Source organism: Hermetia illucens, chromosome 5, assembly GCF_905115235.1.
Source record: "Hermetia illucens chromosome 5, iHerIll2.2.curated.20191125, whole genome shotgun sequence".
In the NCBI taxonomy this organism is placed as follows: Eukaryota; Metazoa; Arthropoda; class Insecta; order Diptera; family Stratiomyidae; genus Hermetia; species Hermetia illucens.
Genome location: NC_051853.1, coordinates 57,558,996 through 57,584,356, shown reverse-complemented (window position 1 = coordinate 57,584,356; position 25,361 = coordinate 57,558,996). Strand labels below are relative to the sequence as shown.

At 38.2% G+C, this 25,361-nt stretch overlaps 1 protein-coding gene across 5 annotated transcripts in view; it reads right to left on the bottom strand.

Moving 5' to 3' along the window:
• The window catches only part of LOC119656742 (protein-tyrosine sulfotransferase), a 212,541-nt gene that overhangs the window by 83,344 nt on the left and 103,836 nt on the right, over nucleotides 1–25,361 (bottom strand). For 4 of the 5 annotated variants that reach the window (XM_038063298.1, XM_038063296.1, XM_038063300.1 and 1 more), the window contains one exon: nucleotides 9,352–9,476. The exons of the other annotated variant lie outside the window; for it this stretch is intronic. The gene's annotated coding sequence lies outside the window, so the exon portion shown is untranslated. The remainder of the gene's footprint in view (nucleotides 1–9,351; nucleotides 9,477–25,361) is intronic. 5 annotated transcript variants of the gene reach the window in all.

Sequence of the window (25,361 nt, the reverse complement as noted above, 5' to 3'; positions counted from 1 at the left end):
CCCAGCGATAATCGGAAAACCCCAAGTTGTTAAGCCACCCGTGCTTATGGATGAATGGCGCTTGGGGTAAATGATGTCGCGAAGAGCAGCTCCTAAGGTATCGATCTTCAATAACCGCTCTACTCTTGAGGTTACATAAAGGCTAAAGATCAACAACGAAACAAGAGAGCAATTCTAGTAGTTTCACGTTAGTATTCGCCGCATCGACCTAACCCCACGGTGCTCTGCAGCCATAATCAGAACCTCGCTATGGTTGGCACAGCAGTAATGGTTTATACTAATTGCAGGGGAAGCACTCAAACCGATGGATGCGACGCCACGTGTTAAAAAACTTTTGGTGATCTTTCTCCGAATATCGATGCAGTACTCGTAAATCAATATCCAGCTGATCAAAACGGTGAGAATGCAGATAAACCTATAATATTTGATCGGAATGGAGGGTTATAGAATAATCAAGGGAAACAAAGAAACCTGTTTAACAATCTAGGCGACCCTACTCTCACCGAATATCGCAGCCGGAAATCAGCCGGAATTCCGGACCAAGTCGAAAAGGGAAAGTTGGAATGAAGGTTCTGAAACTCCCTTCAAACGATAAGGAATGAAAACGTCCCGGAGTTATGACCTGTTGGAACAAAGGCAGAAGACAGACGGAAGAAAATCGGGGCACCGAGCAAAACAGGGCAATACAAAGAGAGAGATACTGTTAGAAGAACCTGAAATGGTGAAGAATAGGGTGAAAACTCATGAACTCGATCGTAACATTGAAACTCAGCTGATGAAGTCATGCAAACTTTACAAACTCCCTGGTACACATCTCCAATACTTCACATGCTTTTACAGTAGGGAATTCCGTCTTTGCAATAGTACTAAGTTAAAATGTGTAGCGACACTCCCTCACATACTGTTGGCTTGAAAACAGCTGCGAATAACCTTCCTAGGAAATCCAAAGCAAGATAAAACCCGGGCTAGTGTCTATAGGTCGACAACATAATTCCTTGTTAAAAGACTAGAAAAAATGAATCAGAGTACATGAGGGAGATATGAATGCAGATATAGATAGATATCCTCCCCTCTCCAGCGTAGTCAGTATGCTCACCAACCGGGAAAGCCTTGTGGAATGGCACTTATTCAGCTGGTATCAAAAATTGAGGCAGTAACATACAACAAAGAAACAGCTGCGGCCATTTTGATAGAGAGAGGAAGCACAAAAACAAACTCACGCTTGCCCTGGAAATGCTGCTACAATTTGCACCTACAGAGCTTGTGGTAAAAGGAGAGAAAGGTCACTTATAGCATACTAGCTTCAGCCGACCGGCATGTACGCCACTGTGGCATACTAGCATAGCAGAAGCATCAACATAATCAAGAACCTAACTGAATCCTTCAAACAATACTTCAATTTGAAAGTCCATAACACGATAATTGGCGACTCTAGAATTATCGGAATGATAACCATTTGAAAAATTGCATGCTCTGGTCCATACATAGATGAATTTAATCCATGTACATAGAGAATCAGCAGCTGTAAAACCACAGGAGACTTATCTTATTAATAAGGAAACATCTGTCGGCTGCAGGCATAGTATATTTATACCGCAGGATGGACGGCAATTTAAAACAAATCGGAAAACCGGAAGCTGGACGCTTCGGGTATGAATGGTTTTGTGTATTTCTTTTATAAAAACTTTTATTATTATTATCCACTTTCGACAACTTGGACCTATTGTAATTTTGCTAATAATAATGGGATTTCCGCCAAACTTAGTAGGATCACGCTCTATGCTATAGCCTTCATTGCTGCTTCGCGATTCTAGGATGCACTTAGGGGGTTTTTCAGTCAATTTCTAAAAATTATAAAAATATACACTATACTACTATAATTAACTTAATTTAAACATATATCGGTATGAAGGGAATTTCGAAGCCTGGGCACCATATAGTGGCAGCCTCTTGATTTTTTTCCGATCGAAACTGAGAACGGCTTCCGAAAGTACTTAATCGAGACCTTTCATTTGATACCCCATATGACTATGTTTGGTGAAAAAAATTAACACCCCCTTTTGCATGTATAACTCTCAATAACTGCTTGGGCGTCCACAGCTCCCACCTTTCAACCAAATTTGGTATCAATCGCTTTAACCGTTTTCGAGAAAAATGCATGTGACAGACAGACAAGCAGACAGTAAACTGATTTTAACAAGGTTTTGTTTTACACGAAACGTTATAAACCGACACCCCAAAACTGAGTGAATTGAAAATGACGACACCGCTAGGTGAAATAACCGATCATACAACACACATAACTCTACGAAACATCTGCACACGATAGGAATCTATAATAATTAACCAATATGCAAACTTGGCAATCTAGAAAAAAAACAGCCTCTCACTGGAATACTCCACGCTCCCGCAGCAAGAACATACCACCTAGGAAACAACAAACTCTGAAGAAGGGCTCGATCAAGTGCACCTAGTGAATTCTCTACTTAGCCTCGCGCCTAGTATATAACTTTTCACATAAATGAGGTTTGTTGTGACATACACTAGGCAGAAAAAGTGTGCGTACACTCAGTAGTATGATACTTTTGCTTAGTAAAACAAAAAAATTAAGCTAATTTTTGTGGCGAATTTATTATCCAAACATTACAAATAGTTCCATAGTTTTAGTGTATTTAATTCACTAAGTTATAAGTCTTACAAAAACCAGGTTATAAAGGCAAAAATTAAAAGAATCGCAATAATTCAGTAGAAAAAGTCTGCGTACAGTAAACAAATATTTAAAAAAAATTATATTTGAGTAAATATGAAAAGCAAATCAGTAGCTTGTAGGATTCCCTTTTCTTTTTATGACCTCTTTTAATCTTTTCGGCATAGAAGATACAAGTTTAGATGTTTCTTCAACACTTATTTTATTCCATTCTTCTTGTAATACATTTTTCAGCATATCCTTTGAAGTTATATCGTATTGGGGAATTCTGCGTTCTAATAAATCCCACAGATGTTCTATGGGATTTAAATCTGGCGATTGTGGGGGTGTATGTAACTGTTTGGGAACATTATATAATAGCCACAGCTTATTAACCTCAGCCGTATGCTTAGGGTCGTTGTCATGCATAAAATAAAATTCGTCACCCAGGCGTAAATTTTCAGCACTTTGTTTTAAATTACGTTTTAAAATATTTGCCATACACCCCCAAATCATTATTCCGCCACCACCATGCTTTACCGTTGGCATCAAATTTTCTTTATTCAATGCTGTACATGCTTTTCTCCATACTATTTTTCTTCCTTTTATTCCAAAAATGCAGTATTTACTTTCATCTGAGAAAAGCACATTTTCCCAGAATTCATTTGATTGGTTTACGTACTTATTCGCAAATTTTATTCGTTTTCGCCTATTAGTTAATGAAATAAATGGTTTCTTACGTGCAACTCGCCCATGGTAACCAGCTCTCTTGAGTATTTTCCGTGCAGTATCAGCACAAATTTTTTTGTTGAACTTAAGTTCAATATCTTTCGCGATTTGTGGTGCAGTTATTCGTGGATTCTTTTTCACCGAACCTATAATACTTCGCCTTTCCCTAATCGACAACTTCGATGGGCGACCAGATCGTGGCTTCGATGTTATTATTCCCGTCGATTTAAAGTTGTTAACTACCCTTTGAACAGATGAATGTCGCCTTGCTACTATCCTGGCTATTTCGCGGAAACTTTTTCCTTCTTCCCATAATTTTATTATAACTTTTCTTTCACTTACACAAATCTCTTTTCGCTTCAATTCCATAATAACAATTATACACACAAAATAACGAAAAAACGTCCTTATTTTTCACACTTCAAACACAGCCATAAACCAATAACTCACAATTAATTTACTCCAAATGGCAAGGATTTATATTTCGGGGAATCACCTACATAATTATGTGGCTGTACGCAGACTTTTTCTACTGAACATTTGTGACTTTTCTTATTTCCCTTTTTTTATTTCAGTTTCCTTGAATTCTAATTTCGTAAAAGTGGCCTTATCAAATCAACAAGACCACAAGCAATATGCAAACAATAAAGTGTTTTTAAAAAACTAATTTATTCGTGTGTTTTACTAACGAATAACCAGGAACTGCTTAGTGTACGCACATTTTTTCTAGCGAGTGTATGTATAATAAGTCAACAGAGTGCAGTTGGGGGGAACATCACCACAACGCACCTTCATCCATTCAATGATCTGGTCAACATTCAAAAACAAAATTCTGGTCAATATTCTAATTCGAAAAATGGCCTTCATTTTACCATAACAATAAACAGTTTTTGAAATGTTTTGGCTATTGAATTCTAAGAGTTTAGGCGAAAATAAAGTGTCAATCAAACTGAGTTTCACTGTCTGGGACTCTTTTAAAATGTCAAAATATTCCAGTCAACCTTGGTAAAACAATTGCATAACCCACCCCAATAATAGGAAAAATTTGAATACCATAACAAACGGAACTGAATCCCATATATGAAATATTCCTTAAATATTCTGCTGGAATTTCAGTGGAAAGAAGAGTGAATACGAAAGGATATCATTTGCAAAATATGTTTGGTCCATTAGGCCCCGTACTTTTAGACAACAGAATGTTTACAAAAATTGTTTCTCAGAAAATAAACCAATCAATGCGGAGTAAACAGTTAGAAGCAAAATAAGTAAACAATCTAATCGACTTCGGTGGAAATTTACTTACTGAAACAATGGATAAAAATCCTGTTCTAAGAAGGAATGAAAAAATGGCAATTACAAAAAAATATCTGATTCAAGTGCTCCTAAGAGATACGTAAACAATACCGGAGGAAAAACTGCTTTTGCTTGAATAGGGAGCCCTAAGGGACTAATCTGTTCTAATGCGAGAGGCTCGAATTAAGCACAGGGAGGCAAGGTGATTTTAGATAGATAATCTGTTAGGTAGGTGATACATACATATAATATCAGGATACTTTACTAGAATTAATAAAGCAGGAGCAACTGAAACAACCCCTAAAATATTAAATAACTCCAATTAATCCTTATGTTGTGTGCGATTCATATTCTTGTTTTATTTTTGTACTTCGCTTAGTTTGCTTTTCCCCCACTAAAGTGAAGGCGAATTGGAAATTACGAAGGATTATATTTTCAAGGACAGTTCCAAAAACAAATCAAAAACTTATTAGTAATTCCTAACAAGCATAAGCGGACTTAAGAAAGAAGTCGGACTAAATCTAGTGGGATCATACAAAAGTGGACCTATTTTTTTCAAATTTTTATTCACGATTCCTGATTGACAACAGGAACATATTTCCAGGTATCACTGATCCAATCTTCTGACAGGTTTTGGATTTTATTTTGACGAAATTGGTTGATTTTGAAGCATAGAAACAAGAAGCCGATTTTGAAGCATAAAGTTGATATTGAAAGAAATTTCACAGAGCTCACTTGACAGCGACCAACGCAAGCAATAAGTCAGAAATCCCAAGTTCAATGTTTCAGGTATGAAAGGTTTTGTTGATTTTTTATGTAAAAATATTCGGGTACATGATGATTCCATTTATACATAACTCCTAGCATGTATGTATATGTTGAATATACCCGACATTCAATCCGATGTGATACTGTCATTTTATATTTTAGATAGTAGTAATTTGACAGCAACTTTGACCAACTATAACCCTATTAATAATAGTACAATTTCCAGCACGATGTCTCATATTAGAACCTATTTTCGAAGCCTAGGTACCATGTGCATGAACCACCTTATTTTTTTCTGATTTTTACGTTTCGGTAGTTTTTGAGAACTTGAAGTGATTGACCCTTTCCGTAAGGCTAGATCAAACACTGATGCCATCAAATTGGTTACTGGCTTGGCTAAAGAAGCAATTCAGGGAAAGGGCAGCACTAGAAAATATTGTGCGGTAGTAACCCTGGACATGAAAAATGTATTCGACTTGGCCATATAATTACTTGATTTTGTTTTTTTTACTAGAAAGTACTGCTCCAATTCGACGGAACTCCTTATATATTTGTAGTCAAAAATTACATATTTCTTGAAAATAATTCATAATCAATTGCACCATTTTGTTTTCACCAAACATAAAGCATACTCTTTTCCAGGAAAAGGTTCTGTTTTCCTCAAGGAGTCCTTTCTAAGGTTTGTATAAAACCCCAAATTTGGTGGGAAAGTAGCAACTGTAAATGCTCAGGCATACAGTGAGTTACATCATTCAAGGTGGAAAGGAGAAGGTGTAAAATTTCTTTCACCGACTGCAGTCATGTGGAGTATCAAATGAAAGGTCTCGATTAGTACTGTCCAATGTTGGTCTCAGTTCTGACATTTAATGCACAAACGGAGAGGGTGGGAGCTGGGCTGGTCATTTCTTTCATGGACCCATTCTCAGCGCCTATCAAACTGAAAAATATGAAAAAATCCCAAAACTGCCACTATAGGGTACCTGGGTTCCGAAATATCCCCCATGCCGATATCTCTTCAAATAAAGTTAATAATGGTATATTATTACTATAGCACTGCATTACATGATTTTGGTATTCGCTTAACTGATAGCTCGAACGAATAGGATATGAGTCATAGATGAAAAGTTCCAAACATATGTGGTGTCTATCACGTCTAGTTTTCGAGGTACAAGTAAATCGTTATTTCAACAACCTTCACTTTAGGCTGTTGAAGATTTCGATGTATTATACTTTTTTATTGCTTTGTTTTATTTAAAGATCGTTTCTCTTCGATAACGTCAACAGCTTTGTACACATTTATTTACAAATCCAATGTTAAGCATACCATCCACCTACAGTATCGCCTGTCAGTTACATGTGAATACTCCGCATTTGACTGGCGGCCGTAACGTGGGTGGGATGCAATCGTCTGCTAACTTTTACTTTTCTGGCAGCCGTTGATCGAATGAAAAATGATTCGACAAACCAACCAGATATGTTTGTTTCAGCTGTCGACGGGGATTTCATGTTTGGTTAGGCTGTGATCGAGAATTTTATGAGCATCTTTATCCCTACTGAACGTTTTTGATAAATGCTTTCGCACAAAATTATCTCAAATTTGCATCTCAACGCCTTCCACGTCTAGAGTTAAACTAACGAAGTTTCAGCTTGCCGATACGTGGATGGTACATTCAATTCAACTGGTGGGCGACAGGCCAAACTGTACGTGGATGGCGGGCTTTAGGCAACATGCGTACTAACAATACACTGGTATTTGCCACTTTCTCATAAACATCAATCGAACTAACCGTCAAGTATGCGCTGATCTCAAAATTATAGCTATTTTACGCGGTGTAGTCCGGGTGGGTTTACTAAATTTTGTTTTCTTTGTATGTGGGACAACAGATTTACTGAAAATAATTATACTACAAAAGTATGGTCTGATAGGTCCGAATTTCTTTTCGGAAAATCGAATGTGAAACATGCACCATTAATAGATAATAAACAAGTCGGAATACCGGAAGCTCGCGCTTCGGGTATAAAAGTTTCGTGTTCATCTTATGTAAGAAACTTCAACGCACATTTTTCTATCCGTATATAGCCACAAATCCAACATATTCCTTCATCATTCATTCATTCATTCTCTTCCAAACTACAAGATATACCTACATATTATAGCCATAGATATTATCCTCACCCTAAACAAACCTATTTCCTAATACTGTACATATATATGCACGTATATAAAGTGATCGTATCCATATTTTCGATTTACTTCGTGCACAAATGTTTACATATGTACACATATAGTACGTATATTAGATACGGCTGGTTTAATGTACAAATATATCTATCTGAATTAGACACTGCCCGCGAACTTTATTAGCACGCATATACTATATACCTATATGCATACATGTTTATGTTCATATACAAATGGCTAAAAAACTAAAACAAAATAATGCTTTGCGACCCCATTCATAAGAAGTTTCACCACCTATAACTTTGTTAATAATAGTTGGATTTTTTTCAAACTTGACCAAATTGTGCATTATGTTCTTTGTTACACCCACGCCAAAAAAAAATTGTGCACTCTCCATTCACATGTATGGGGAGCCCCCCCCCCTCAAACTTAACACAAAATGGCGCCACTTGCTGCATGTAAAGGGAACAGCAGATCACACGCTCTTACCAATTTTCGTGACAATCGATCCAGCCGTTTCCGAATAAATCGGGTGTGACGGACAGACAGACAGATAGACACCGACTCGATTCTAATAAGGTTTTATTTCATGCAAAATCTGAAAAAGTCATTTTACCAAGGCTATTAATGAGGAGGGAGATGATTTTTTATATTTAGAGACAGCATTTTTAAAATTAAGAGAGAAAGAAGAAAGAATATTTGAGGGACCACAAATGCACATTAATAAAAGACCCACATTTTGACAAAAAGCTGACTGCCAAAATCATTTATAAAAGCGTTTTTAGGGAATCACAGAGCCGAAAATACGGAACAGCTAGTTAAGGGCATGTTAAAAGTGTACGAGAAATTGGGTTGAAGAATGTCGTTAAAACTACATTTTCATCATTCTCATTTGTCGTCCTTTCTATCCAATCTGGTGCGCCCAGTGATGAACAGGATGAGAGGTTCCAGCAGGATGAGAGGTTCCAGCAGGATGAGAGCTTCCACCAGGATGTAAAGAAGCTTAAAGAACATTTTCAAGGCCGTTGAGACACGACTATGCCAATCAAATCAAGAATTCATTCGATACGGGAAACATGCGAAAATATCATCGATAATAATTGCAATTATATTGTTTGATCCAGTTATCATCTGTTTTTGATAACAAGTTATTCTTCGTTTTCATTGTTTCTTTGCAATACGTTTGTACTAATCTAATATTAAATCAAACAGAAATTTAAATTTATTTGTGCAGAATGTCCACCCAGATTACAAAATAAAGATTCTCAATAATTTCTTAAATTTTAAACACGTAAATTCCAAATTACACTGTACATACTAGTGGCTACTGTCTATGAATATTCATAAACGTAAGCAAGATCTCGATCTAAATCCAGTACTCGAAATTTGCATTTTCATCCAATATAATTCCCTTCATCCATTTCTATGCCAGCACGCCAATGTCTTGCTACATTCCAACTATTGGCATCAATATTCAGATCGTATAAATGGAAACAATAGGAATTTAAGTTGCCATAATCATTGTATTACAACGAAAAGCAAATGGAATGTATTACTAACCACACTTCAAACTTACAGACGTAGAAAGATTTTAAATCGTGAATTGATATTATTTACATCGCAATTCCTGGTAATAACAATTTTCAAATTTATCTGTTTACTAACAAAATTGATACGGAGCACGATACTTTACCTCTATTCGTTTTCAAGTGAAGCTCTTTCTAGGCCAATTAATAATTTTCCATTTAATAGTTGCTTGGATTGGTGAAGGGTCACTTGGTTGATAACCCAAAGTTAATTGCAGCAGCAAAAGGTCATCTGCAATAGAAAAGAAGTTGTGCTACGTCAGAATTGCACTTAATAAATTAATTAACAGCTGACATTTACTAAAAAATGTAAACTAAATGATCATTGGTGAGAGCTGGTCTTTCTCAACTCAATTACCAAAACTTTTCAAAGGATAATTGAAGGCAATGTTGAACAAATTTATGGCTTTTGAATAAATTTTAAAGCTATCGTTAATTTATAAGCATATGTCATCATAAATCGGTTTGAAAACGTCGATTAGTTTTTCATCTAGAAATGTGGTAATTTTCCGTATAAAAAATCTTGAAAATTTCAAATCGGACTTCGAATTATTTTGAAGTTATAGCCTCCTAAATGTCTGTGCTTCTACTATAAGGGGAGGGACAATGTACTGTTATATATGCAAACATACATATGCATCCGTGCTTAATATTTTTTAAAGCATCCAATTCTCATTTTTCACTAATAATTGGCTGATGGCTTGGTGCGAATTATCAGGATTACCAATTGTCGAAACTACAAAATAGAGGAAATTACTTCAAAGACCAACAAATTTGTACGAAATATCCGGAAATATGAATAATCGCGACCCGAATTATCGGGATTCTACTGTATTTCCATGTTCAACTGATATCAAATGTTGTAGGAAAAACGTTGGAAAGGAAACTTGTTCTGTGTAGATTTCAAAATATTGAAAAGAATTACACCCTCTCCTCGTCAAGTCTACTTCAAGAACTATCGTAGCAATTCATGTTGCAGTGAAACAGGCACTTCGACTATCAGAGACAGCGACCTGCCTAAAAATGAACGCTTTAAGTATCTCGCATCAATACTGTCAGCCAATAACGAACTGAATCGCTTTACTGATCAATGCAACAAGAGCCGCAATCTAATCTGTATAACCGGGGACTATCATAGGAAGAGTTCCGGAGGTCCAGCGCTAAAATGGATCGCTGCACTACTCCCGACTTGACCTCCATCCTCCTCTGGTTCTCTAGCGTCTCATATATCAGGGAGCAATCTTTCAGATAATCCCTCAGTACCCGCAAGGAACAGCTCGGCACGTGAAATGAATTTTCTAATGTGCCTAGCATATCTGTTCATGTTACAGAATTGAAGATATTACTGACATCAAGCGTTATGAGGAACACTATCCGTCAAGATCGGCAGCTATGTGCCTCACCTCGATGAACCGTATCCACGACCTCCATATCAGAATCTACCGTGGATCCCCCTGCTCTGGACCCAAACTGCCTTGGGAATAAGCCCCCACAGCATGTACCGCTTCAGCGATTCTACTCCTAGTGAGCTTTTCAAACACTTTCCCGGTCACGTCAATAATACATTGTGAAAACGGTAGCTCAGGGTCTCCTTTCCCTTTGCTGATCAACGCAACCCTCGCCAGTTTCTGGCGACAAGGAAAAATGCCCTCCTTCAACCAAACATTGAACGCACCAAACAACAAGCCGCGAGCTTTGCTTTTGTTTATCGGTTTTCACTTTTAGCTGATCTGTACACTGCCATTTTGGCGGATGTCCCCTGTAAAGATGTAAACTTTGTGCCAAGCGGCTCTAGGATCCGTTTCCCACTGGAGTCTAGGTGAGGCATAAGTCCTTCAGCGGCGCTAGCATTTAAATCACACCCTACCATAATTCGTCCCTCCGTATCCAAAACGACGTCCTCCAGAGCATTGAGACTGTAGCCTTCGGCATCGTCTCATTTCGTGTTAGGCAAACGCTAAAAAATGTTACCCCTAAATGCAGAACCCAGACAAAGCCATTTCCTCGGCTTTAGGCAATAACGCCGTCTGAAATCCAAATGGCAGCGGTACTCGATAAGTCGAGATGCGATGTAGCTGGGTACTTGTTCCGGTATTGCTGGCTGATTAGCAGTAGATTAACCGTTACCTCCGCAAGGAACTGCAATAGCAACTCGCGTGTAATTGCATGGCGGTGCATGTCAATTTGTAGGATGAGGATCAGGCTGACCGCGTACTGCCTTCCTATCGAGTCCATAGCAAGTTATAGACGTGTGTCCATACTCCAAGCACTTATAACATTTAGTGGAAGTTACAGTGGATAATACCTATCTAATTTTAATCCACTGTTAAGGAGTTTCCTTATGTATTGCTCGACAACTTCCATAGCCTACCTATCCGGGCATTGGTTACCTCTGGTCATTCACGGTTTTAGGGACTCCTCTACTTTGACCTTTTCTATGAGGCACATATACTCCTCTTGCTGGTTGTCTTCGGGCCTATTCCAACGAGAACTCCGCCACCCTTCGTTTACCCTATTTTACTGATGTTTTTATGGAAGAGCGTTGCCAGCCGCATACGCTTGTCGACTGCAAAGACTTTAGTTGGGATGGCTCAAATGGTTAGAAAGCTAGGCTGTCGTAGCAGAAGTTCGCGGTTTAAATTTCGCCGGGGACAGAGAAATTTGTTATCGTGACTGGATACCGGATGCTACAGTGCTGACCACATTGCCTCCTAGTGTTCTGTAGTGTACCGCTATAGTCTTGAATGAAGTCCTCTACCACACTTCAAGGCTCTGATCTAATATGGATTGTTGTGTCAATGACGCTAAAGAGAAGGAGACAGAATGAACGGGATGTGTAACCATCAAGTAGAAAACACGAGGCATACGACAATACATGGGAGAAAAACATCTTCTAGTCAATTGAATCGTAAGACTTGAAAACTCAATATCTTCATATTTCACATCTTTAAGGAAGTTAAAATAGTGAAATAAGTTGGTGACAGTATATTTTACGCCGCAATGTTGCTTTTCTGCTATGCTACTGTGGGGCAGAAATAGGAGTAACCGAAGATCCAAGAAAGGGTATTACTCGGCGTTTTCACAGCCTCGCTGAGGTTTTTTTGCACTTCCAGAGGACAAACAAGAAACACCGAAATTGAAAAACATGATGGTCTATATTATTCACCGCCAATATCAATGAGGCATGTGTCCGGATAGCTGAGTGGTTAGAGCACAAGGCCATCATACGGAAGGTCGCGGTTCGAATCTCACTGGTGGCAGTGGGATTTGTATCGTGATTTGACGTCGGATACCAGTCAACTCAGCTGTGAATGAGTACCTCAGTCAAATCAGGGTAATAATCTCGGGCGAGCGCAATGCTCACCACATTGCCTCCTACAGTGTACTGTAGTGTACCGTTACGGTCTTGAATGAAGTGCTCTAACACACTTGAAGGCCCTGATCCAATATGGATTGTTGCGCCAACGATTATTATTATTAATATTAATAAGGCACCAGGTGCACTATGAGAACAGGAAATCAACATTCAAAATGACCGCACAAGGACACATACGATGAGATCATGTCGAATCACTGCATTGGGCCATATGGTGAAGAAGATTAGGAACCAGTGCTCTACACTATTATGAAGCTAGAGAAAAGGAGTGAGATAGAATGATATATTTTATAGAAATAAGTATCTCTAATTTTGTGAATGAAAATAATTATAGTCCCTTTCCAAAGGAAAGGAGAGCCTGTTCACAGGGAAGGAAACTATGATCGGAAAGGAGGGGACGACATGATATTTAGTGCTTAGTAGGAAGAGATTAGGATACACACCGAAACCAGGTCGGATATTGGCTTCAAGTTTATTTGTGGGAAAGAACTGAATAGGGTTGTGGGAGTTGCGAACATGAGTCCAGAATATCTTGAGATTTTTGTGCCTCGGCGACCTTGTGCTCTTCAAATACCACTCATGAACCTTGTTCATCAAGCGCAGAGCTTTGAAGAGTATAAAGGAGTTTCGATTTATTTAACGAAACTGAATAAAAGTGTAGGCATGTGTGAGCAAATAGGGTAATGTGGTGTAGAAGGGGTTGAAAACTGGATCGCACATCAAATTGATTAGAAAGTGATTTCAGTTTTCCACCGGTAAGGCTATAAATTCAGATCGTTACGGTCGATTTTACCAAAATTGACGTCAATGAATCAACCAACATCCATCAACGGCTTGAGGAAGAAATGATTGGATAACAATGACACTACGGAGTCTTGCAGGCTTTACCAGAATTGTCAAACAGTGTTACACAATTTAATCATGGCTACCTAGAATAACATATGAGAATCTGAGAACTTCATTCCTGGGCATTCGTAGTTTTAATGATCAACAAAAGGCTTACAGTCATATTGGAAAGGCAATTGGAAATTGATAAGCAAACCATGGCTACGTCATGAGTTTACGAGTGCACCGGGGAGAGGCAATGACCATCTTTATAATCATGCAAGAAGCAAATGAAGTTATTGATTGCTGCTTTACAAACGGTAGACTAAGTACAGAGTTCATTGCCACCAGAATGACAACTTAATCAAAAAGGCTGTGTAAATGAGAGCAATACCATAGAAGCTCTGAAAACCTCAACATGCTTATCTTCACACAGTACAATTATCATAATAAAACTATTTATCAGCAAAAGATTGTAAATTGAATCATGATTATCCGTGGCAAATATGTGCTCGTATCTATTCGTATTAATGAGGAACCGAAATGCCAATGGCACTTTGATGATTTTTTCCATCCATGCTTCATTATAGCGATACACAATTATTTATTCTTTCCTTAATACATCTCCATTTGCCCAACAAAGATTTTTGAAATTTTGTATTACTTTAACGACCCTATTCTCAGAAAAAAATATATTATTTCGATTTCCTCCTCTTTATTCTCTACCAGCCTTCAATTTATCAAAAGTGACCGAATCCCGCCTACCTCAAGAATATACGTACAATTTGAAAGCTTCAATGTCCACTAGACTAAACCAAACAGGCTTCAGTGTCCACTAGACCAAACCAAACATCATCAATTTTCAAGGAGAAAAAATAAAATTAGGTTGCCCGATAACATTTACGAAAAGCTTTCCCTTTCACTCGTCCTCCCCTTTTCAGTAAATACGATTTCAACCGTTATGTATCACATCAAGGATATATTTTATAGGACAAAATAAGTCCATTAACAACTTTTAAGTGATATGAAAAGTCCATCGAATAATCTTGTTGACGTTTTATCGAGTCCGACTAAAATACCATGGTGATGACAGCAACTTTGAAACGTATTGAAAATCCTCACAGGATTTACCCATTTTCATATTCACTTCCTCCTGTACGCATCCTTCATATACTATATCTACATACATACATCCGAGTGTAGAGTTCTCGTCTGGCGCCACGACCAGCTCATCTAATGGTATCTAAGGGAAGGAAAAACTGCATTAAATAGGCAATAACGCTCCAGACGGCTTCAGCATCGAATCCTTTAGAAGGTGTAATAAAATACCAATTTCAATGCAAACTCTTTCCATTTTGCGAATCTATCTAGGGAGCTAGGACTTTTAAATAGGGTGGTCATTTCAACTAGAATTTACGAGAGTTTATTTCCATTTTCCCCTGACATTTTAAGTGGTTATTCCATATATGAACCATCGTTGGCATGAAAATGTCAACAATGATTGTGTTTGGCTCTTTTCTTTCAACAAAATAATAACGCAAGGAGGACTAATTAAAATTTCGAAAAGTGGTATAGAGAAAGAATAGGTGCTCTATGTTATCTGGATAAATTTCGGAATCTCAAGTTCCGTGGGGCAACAAATGAGCATCTTATTATGCTATGTTTTATAGTTGTTTTTTGTTTAAACAAGACAATTATCGAAAACTTGGCGCTTCAGGTATAGAGGGATTTTTTATGTTAGAATATTTGAGTGCCCAAAATGTATATAAATTGAATATGTCATATTACTCATTTCAATGTGGCATTAAGGGGGTCATCCCGTGTGAAGGCCGTTTTTTTTTACCTTTTTTAAAAATTTTTTGTTAGAACTGGATAAAGATACAAATACGAATTTTTCACCATATATTTATTAATAGTTGGAGGTCCCGCCAACTCAAGACGACGGACAAATACTGCCACCACCAAGTATAGAAGAAAGAGTCCGTGCAATTCATCGGCTACAAAATCATAAGTCGCCAGGAGCCGATAGAATTACGGCCGAATTGGTTAAATATGGAGGCGACCAATTACACCAAGTGGTTCGTCAACTTGTGCTCAAGGAGTGGGACAGCGAATCGATGCCTGATGCCTCTTTGCCAGGGCAGTATCTATCTCAGACATAAAAAGGGAGATATCACACAGTGCAGCAATTATAGAGGTATCATGTTGCTGAGTACCATCTATAGGATATTCTCCTCCATCTTGCTAGGCCGGATAACCACATACACTCAGAACATCATTGGCCCATTCCAAAGAGGCTTCACTCCAGGCAAATCAGCAACAGATCTGATTTCCTCTCTGCGGCAAATGGTGGAAAAACTGTTGGAATATGGACAACAGTTGCATCATCTATTCATCGACTTTAAAGCCGCCTATGATAGCATAGCCAGGATAAAACTGTACACGGCCGTATTCCGACGAAATTCATTAGACTGGCTTGGCTGACCCTGACCACTGTGCGAGGCCAGTTAAAAGCAGCAGGATCACTCTCAAGACCATTCGACATCAACAACGGTCTACGACAAGGGGATACCCTATCATGCGTCCTCCTTAACCTAGCCAGAAAGTGATCCGTGACGCTGAGAAAAATTGCGAACTGTTGGCCGCGTTCGAGAGAAGAATCTCCCGAAAAATGTTTGGCCCCCTACATGAGGATGGACGATTCCGTCGCCTACATAACGACGAAATCTATGTGCGATACGACGACCGTCAGGTTGTAGATAAAATCCGGCTCAATAGGTTACGGTGGGCGGGTCACTTAATCCGTATGGATGAGGATAATCCCACCCGAAAAGTCTATAAGGGTAATATCTATGGTAGAAAAAGAAGACGAGGCCGACCCTGCCTGAGATGGAGCGATAGGGTAGATCAGGATGCCAGACAGCTTTAGGGATATCGAATTGGTGAACTTCGGGCGCACAATCGGGATGTCTGAAGTTCCCCATTAAGGCAGACCTAGACTGGATACCGGTTGTTGCGCCGTTGATGATGATATTTATTAATATCTTGAGCAAGCATAGTAATTTTTCCATTCCAATAGCGTAGTTCATTATTGAAATACAGAGCAGTTTATACACCCATTTACAAAAAAAGGTGTTTTTATGCCGCCACGCTAGAGGGCGCTGCGATTATGTTAAAGGAAAAAAAGTAAACACCATTTTAACGTACAGACTAACTACAGTCTGCAAACTACGTTTATTAAAAAATATTAAAAGCTAAATTTTTGGTGCCTTGTGAAACTTTTATTAGGAATTTTGTTGTTTTTTAAGGCTTCTTTAATGAATAAAAAAAACTACTGATTGAATCGCAATTATCCTAGTTTGCGGACCGTAAAAATATAAATTTCGCTCGATAGATTTTAGGCTATGGTGGCAGCAGATTTTCAATATGCAGTTTCGAGAAAAACGCATTTAAAAAGTAGAATGTGATTTTTAGCCAGAAAATCTTAACTGATCATTAATCTGCTATACCTAGTTCATAAACCTTAGGTTTCTTCAAGAGACACATGTACAGCCTTGGCTTCAATTCTTGTACTTTTAGCAAAGTCATTCCAACGTCATTCGGACCGATAAATCCGCGTTTTATTACGGCGATCGACATAAATCTGGTACATGACTTATTACGTGTTTAACACAATAATTTCCGAATATCAAAAAAGCACTTCGCCCATACATTCTAGATATAGTATCTAGATACAATTGATGCTACAGTAATATACTATTGTTAATTTTACATAACACATAACGAAAAGGGAGTATTTCGAGGCCTAGATATCGTATAAGTGTACCACCATGATTCTTTCAGATTTTTTCATTGGGTAGTTTCTGAAAACGAATCCTTGAAATAAGTGTCTACTTTCTAATCCCTACACTCCCCTCGTTTGTAATTGTATGCATCCATAGTATGGCCTGTTTTAAAAAATGCTCATCAAGCCCTTGATACCGTGCATGGCTACATTCGGTGAAAGAAAATGTACACCGCGTGTAACCGTTTCCAACAAAAATTTCCTGTAACTGATGATCGGACGAACAAACAATTAAATGATTTTAATAAGGTTTTGTTTTCCACAAAACTTTGAAAAAAAAATTCGTTGTGATTTTTGAAAACATATAAGTATATAGACCGAAAGAAACAAAACGACATCAGCCATTACGTCGGTATACATCAGCATGTAGAGGGGAACTATGAAGGAGCCCCGAAGTAGAGAATGTAATTGATCATGACAGGAGCAATTTCTTGCACTTCTTGATGCACAACAGTTATTTCTACAGACAATAACAGTTATTATTTCTACAAGAACTCCTACTGAAAATAATGTATCGATGAAGGAAATAAACGAATCTCCAACCTAGAGAACTACCTTCATTTTTTCACGACACCAAAAAAACGACTCCACATGTCAATGATGATAAGGGACGGTACCAGAATTGCCTCAGAACCCAAAGTCATACATATGTATATATGAGTTCCATTGTTTTTCTAAGCAAATGAAAGTAAAAGAAAAATGGAAATGTTTAAGCAAAGAAGGGAAAGTAGGAATGCTCAGGAAGGTAACAAATAAAATTTTCTGAAATCTATTTTGAGGAAATACATCGACCCGATGACTTAATGATACTTACTGACGTTTGCACGTCTTTCCTATTTTGAGAACAGATTCGCCTTGGAAACATTTACTTGTCGGGTTCGTGAAGCTGGTAATTAAAGCAACACATTTTCTTCTAACCAATGTGATACCCTTCACCATCCAAGCTATTTATGAATAAGAATCAAATTTGCATACCAACGTTGGCAGAACATGCCAACATAATATACAATGCGTTCACAAATGACAATGCCACTACAAATTAACTCAACATTTTTTTTGCTATTGTGACAAATATTTAAACCACTTGAAGTTAATTGTGGATAATACGCCCATCCAAGGAAAATGATAAACTAGTTAATCGAACCACACAGCACATTTGCTTAATCACAACTGGGTTCTTCCGCGTTTTATTAATTTGAGAACAATTTGCCGTTTAAACAAAGAAAACAACGATGAAAAATGATTTTGATCTCCAATTGTTTTCACGCCTCTAATAGGAAAAAGTTTTTCCCCAATTGGTCCTATCCGCCATCAAGTCGATAGCGGATTCAGGTTGCCCCGCTTCATCCCAAAATAAAAAATTGGTTTTGCTTTGGCTAGGTTACGCCTCAACCCAATAGGCAACTTTTGACCCAAATATGTTTCTCTCGAGCCATGATACCCTTTAGTCTTAGTCGAAGATCAAGTTACTTCCACTATGGTCGTGCTACTTGAAGTACCACCAACAACACCTGGAAGTCATCTATGACGCTGAATTAAACCGTCAACTCCAAGACCGATTGAAAAACATCACATTTTTAAGGAGTCCTTTGTGGTTCAGTGGTTGGAGCGCTAGGCTATTGTAACAGAAGGTCACGGTTCAAATTTCATTCGTGGCAAAGGGATTTGTATTGTGACTGTATGCCAGTCGACTCAGCTGTGAATGAGTACCTCAGGGTAGTAATCACAGACGAGCGTAATGTTGACAACATTGCGTCCAACAGTGTACTGTATTGTACTGTTACGATCTTGGATAAAGTGCTCTAACACATTTCAAGCCCTTGATTCAATTGGATTTTGGCGCCAATGATTATAATTATTATTATGTGTGAGAGATGAACTTTCTTCACAGCAAGCTCAAAACTCCATACGAATTCCTTATTCTTCCAACTTTTTAGTTTTAGTTTGGGAAAAAGTTGGTCGTTTATGTTGCTCTTAGATATGTATGTAGTGTAAATTATGTAATATGCATAAATCAAGTAGAAATCAATATCCAAAACGATAGTAAAGTCTCTGCTATGGTACGGAAGTGAGACATGAACCCTAGCACAAAATTCCGAAAAACTGGTTAATATATTCGAGAGGAGGGTCGTAAGGAGAATAATAGGAGCTAAAGCAAAGGTATACCAATCGAATCAAATACAACCATGAGTTGTACCAAATATTTGACGACCACGAAGTCTCCAAATTAATAAAACTTCGAAAGTTGCAAAGGGCTGACTACGTTCAGTATATGGAAGATATTTGGATACCTAAAAAGGTATTCAAAGAGAGCGCATCACTGCCACTACCACTGGTCACCAAGATCACGTAATTTAACCCATTGCACATCGTTTCTGTGGAGCTGTGAAAGATAAGTTTACAAGAATAATTTAAAATTCAAAATATGGTTGTCATTTACACATTGATGGAGTATAGCGTATCAACCAAACTAACGCGCCATCGTTCGCGGTTACCTCAAATGCGCTTCAACACCCCCAGGACTTCTTGAGACGCCTACACCCCTTCTTCACTGTTCTGCGCCAAGTGCCCTCGGGACAACCCACTCGTGGGTCACCTTGGGTGAGTGGATTCCACTGCATGGCTTAGCCAGGAACGCAATTGTCACTCCTCCTTCCACTTCCGCCTTTCGATCACATTGCGTACTTGCGTAATCCAAAAGTGAAGTCCTTATTGGTAAACTCTCTAACAATACTATTATTATGCATTTCCCAATTCCATTTAATTAATTGTATTTTATTTTTCGATGTACTTATATACTTTTACTTGACGCCAACCGGTTTCCACTTGGTGGATCACTTCCATGATAGGGTGCGATAACCCACTACGTGGGGCGAAGCGCGTCAATCAAACCTGCGCGTTTTCACTGTCAATTTTCGGCAACGTGTTTCAACTTCACCCAGGATTTTCCGAGTAGCCACCGTTCATCCTCAACTGTTCAACGCCACGTAATGCTACGGCGATTCACTTGCCATGAGATAATAGGCTCATTTGCATCCCATAACCCTCAATGCCCTTCCTTAATGTCCAATCTATCTGACCGTACGACACAGACACAAATCGATGGAAACATGGAGCTTCTGAGTAACAGTACATTGGCGATCACGTTTTATATAGTAAAACAGAGGCTGATTTAGCGCCGTCAATGCGTCGTATGACATCAAGTTCAATGCTATTGCCGATGTAAAGTTGAGGAGAGTAAATCGGTTTGACTCATCACAGCAGATTGGCTATTAGTAGCATCATGTCTGAGCAAGATGTGCACGCATCTGGTGACCTACACATTGTCATACAAATTTTGTCGCGGGAGGGCGTAAAACCTCCCAGAATTTTGCGCGGACTAACTGCAGAATTCATTGAAAAAATGCTTTCAATATTTCAAATCTACAAATATTACAAATATTTTTCCGATGGCCGAAAACCAATCCAAAATAAGAACCCATGCACGCCGACCGCGAACAAGCGCGGGCAGTAAGACGAATATTCTTGGGATGCATCAAATGATTCAAGGATATCATCGGTTTACAATGTGGGAAATTAGTGCACAAGCCGAAATATCGTTCATCATTTTGGCACAATATCGACCGAGATTTTTTAAGGCACATTGCCACCTGTGGTGAGATGTATGTGCATTATTACCCCCCAACCATGTCCTTTTGTTAGAAACTAACGATTTTTTTAGAATTAAAGGAACATGTCACCCGCTGATTTTCCCCAAGAACAGGGTACCGTTGATTCTGCATACTACCCTGGAAAAATTGGGCGAAATTCATTGAAAAACGCTACAACATCGGCTCTACAGACCCTACCTGCCACCGTGTCAATAGATGTTTAGACCATTCAAAGAAGAATTAGGGGGTCATCAGTTTGACGATGAAGGAAGTTGAAGTGAATGCGCTCCTCACGTTATTTAAACGATGGTTCGATTCGCAGAACAGCAATCAACGACTAATAGTGAAGTGCGACGGTTTCATAGGAAACGGCTTTACGCCAATGACGGTAAGAATATGCTAGCGTCTTATGAGGATATAGCCGATTTGCGACTATTAAAAATGAGACAGTCGTTTAATAAACCATACATTGTCATGCACAAGGTTCATTGCGTGTTCCAAAACCTTTTCCTCCATTACACCTGGTGCGGCCGCATTAACGAAATAGTCATAGGCAGGCACGTTGCAGTTCTTTGTGCAAAGTAGTTGCCAGAAGAAAAATTTCTCGGCTTCAGGTCGGCCTAGCTGACATAATGATCTGATATAATAGAGAGCTTCATAAACCGACTTCTTTAATGGAATTGTGGAAATTCTTCGAGATGGCTATGCAGACACAATATTAAGTGCATTGGATTCATCAAAATGTTCGCGTTCTACGTTGCAGCTTTTGGCACCACATCATTGAATTTTTTAAAGGACGCCGATATCAATGCGACCCTTTCGAAAATCGCTTGCGAGCTCCGCCATCCTTCCATTGAGGAATTTGTTTAAATCCTGACCATCCTTGGTCCATGTCATCCCAAGAATCTAACATTTGTTCTCTCATGTTCTGCGATTCACAGTTCTAGGGCGGCCAACCAGGAATAGTGCATTACATAGGCAGCAAACGAGCTGCTACCACTCCTTCTCAATGTTACTGTCAAATGTTACTCACTGCATGCGCAGTTCCAACTATCTCCTCAAAGCTCAGGTCAGTTGGTATAGTTGTTTCTGAGAAAAGTGTTTGCGACAGACAAACAAGCAGACAGACAACCGATTTTAATAATTTGATTTTTTTGATTTTTTATTTTCGTTTCAACAAAACCCTGCCGGCGCCAAAATGCATCCCTGCCGACCTTTTCTGAGCTCCCAATTCCCACGAGATTTGACCTCAGTACGTAATATTTTTCACCTATAGGCCCTTTAATAATTTCAAGCATAATTTGTGAGACAAAATACCTAGTTTTTTACGCTTGAGAGAATCTAGTAGCTTCCTGACTCTCCAAATGAGTAAAAAATGTGTGAAGAATATTTGACTAAAAGCAAGTTTGGCAAAATTTTCCAAGAGCCCTGAATAGAAATCAAGGTTTTAATCTGATAGATCAAGCGCACCCGACCAAATAAAATGTAGACCGCGCCCATCCAAACGTTAATATATTTCCCTGCTTACAATTCCTAGGAGGATAACTTTGCTTGCTTTGGTAACACCATTTCAATAAAATGGTTCCTTATCTCATCTCAGATACAACTTTTTCCATAAATTTTCCATATTTTATGGATTTCCTTCTGCAAATATTCCCTGCAGAGAGGCATATCACATAACTGTTGCCATTGCTGACTTTTCATCATACAAAAAAGTTTCTCTTTACCCAGTCTCCATATTCTACTCGTCAGACCTTATTCGATACGTTATGAATCCTAAAAATTTAGGTCTAGTGATTTGTATGAAGTGCATCATAAAAACGAGAATAAGTAATCCTTTACTAGCACGTCTGACACAGCAAAAAAATGTCACGACAGACGCTGTTGTAAGGATATTTACAAAAATTGATATATCATAGGAAGAAAGAAAGTTGGGACATAGGAGAAAATGAAGGCCGTGCTATATTAGGGATCAACAGATTTCAAAGATTTTCTGTATAGATATGTACGGTACATGTATTGGTATAGATTTATGTACTCAACGTTCAATATAATGGAATGATCCCCGAAAGACGATATTCTTTTTAAAGATGTTTGCCTTTTACGATTAAAGCGGAACAAAAACAAGAAGATACTATTTTTAGAACGTCCCTTGAATCGATTCTGAACGCGGAGTGGAATTATTTAGCCGAATGACAAGATGATCTCTTATGCCGCACAAATTTAATATTCATTAGAGCCAACAACTGAAATGAAAACTCTTTGGAAATCATAATGAAACTTGACAAATTACTGGACTAAAAAACATTAATTATGCCGAAGAGTTGTTGACGAGCAGAAGCATCGTTTCCGAGGACGATAATTGCTATATAGTACTTGGAAGCAAATTGTCATTATCAATAAATTCTCGTAGCTAAATTGATTGAGCATAATAGCGTTCTCAAGACAAAGTATCTTATAGAGTCTGTGGAAGGCTCAGCCTTTTCAAATCATAAATATTAATGAAACTCTGTTGTCTACAAAATGAGAACGTGAACAATTGGGTATAATTAAACAGTTTACTCAAAAGAAAATTTACTTTAATGATTTGAATTTCAGAATCCATTCTAACATTAACAATAACATTCTCATTATGATATAAAACGAGGAGTAGGTTTAGAAAGCAGTTGCCTCTTTTCAGGATTTTCCATGATAAAATCCACTCAATTACAAAGATAAAATCTTCATAAAAATGATAATATATATATAAGTTTGTAAGTTTCCCATCTTTTTCCCTGCGGGCGCGATCAACAACTTTTCAACATCCTTTAAGATTCTTTAAGTCTATGTGACAAGCAAAATTGTTAGTTTCAAATTGAGTAAGGTATAGCTTCCTTTGGTAAAACAAATAAAAAATGTCTGACGTTTGACAATTTCTAGAATCGTTTCGGTCACGCTGCTCCGAAGGCAGAAGTGAGGCAGCGTCTGACGTGTAGCCTCTTCCCTGGCACGAAACCGTGAAGCCATCTTGGCTTTTTATGTTTGACGCTTGGATGCTAAGCCCAAACGCGGAGTCCGTGGAATAAAAAAAAGAGAGAGTAAGTTGCTGCCCATTTGGTACGGTCCGACATCAAGTGGATGCGGGCTTAGAATCCCTCAATCCTCAAACAAAGTAGCTTTGGCCCATTAAATTCAATATAATTCGTAGTCATGTTATGTTCTGCGGATTATATAATGGAGCATTTTACATCTGCGGACCGCTTCGGTCAGACTGCTCCCAGGGCAAAGGTGAGACAGCGCCTGACGAGCTGCCTTCGTCCTGGTACGAAACCGTGAAGTCGTCTCCGCTTTTTAATCTCTAGAACTTTGACACACCTTCCCATGCTACGCCTTTTATTCTTGTTATACAGTATCATATGTATCTTCACGAATCATTAAACAATCCTATGGTATCTTTAATCCTTAAACAACCCTACGAAATCTTTAATATTTCATCCGTTATACAAGTAGACCCTGATTTTTGTGGTTGGTAGTGGGACCTATTTCTTTTACCTCAAATTGACCGAATTATCTGAGTCCATCCATACATATTACTTTTCTCTATCAACTTACAACACTCTTCATAGATAACTTTAGTCAAAATTAACGGTGCTATGACGAAGTTGATTGGACAGCAGTCATTCGATCTCGCACACTGGGTTCAAATCCCGTATTTTTTCAAAAGAATCTCAGCTCCATTATTATTCAGTGGTAAAAAGTTAGTATAAGACTTTATAGTAAAACATTGAAAAAATTCTGAATTAGAAATGGAAAAGTCTGAATTTGAAATGGAAAAATCTGAAACTGATTGGGCAAAATCTGAAGTTGTTTGGAAATTTTTGAAAATAGTTGAGAAAATTCTGAATTGGATTGAAAAATTCCGAATTTGACTTGCAAAACCTACAAAATCACATGTTGATTTATTATATAGCTTTAAATTGAGAAGTATTTGTATTCAAGGCGTCTGATCTTCATCAATACAATGGAAAAATCCGCAAAACGTTTCCTATGTAAAATTGGTTGCACATATACAACGTGAGAAGTGAAGAATTTAAGAAAGGATATACTATATACGAATATACGTCATACTGTAATATTAATTCAACACGTTCTGAACATGGCAATAAAACTATTTTCGGCAAGGAATATCTAATCTCGGGGTTCAGGGGACATAGTTAGAATGGTTCATGGTTGCTTATCCTGAAAGGAGTTTGCACAAAATAGTGCATCATACGAAAATGCAATCAACACTTTAGATAGTGAGCTGGAAAAGAAAAAGTTTTCGGTCTGATGACTCCCGTGACGGACAACAAGTAGATACTCCTGGCATCCTAAAGTTAAGAAAACAAAAACCATCATTAAACAATAAATCCTACAATGCTTTAAATACGCAAAGTAAAGATG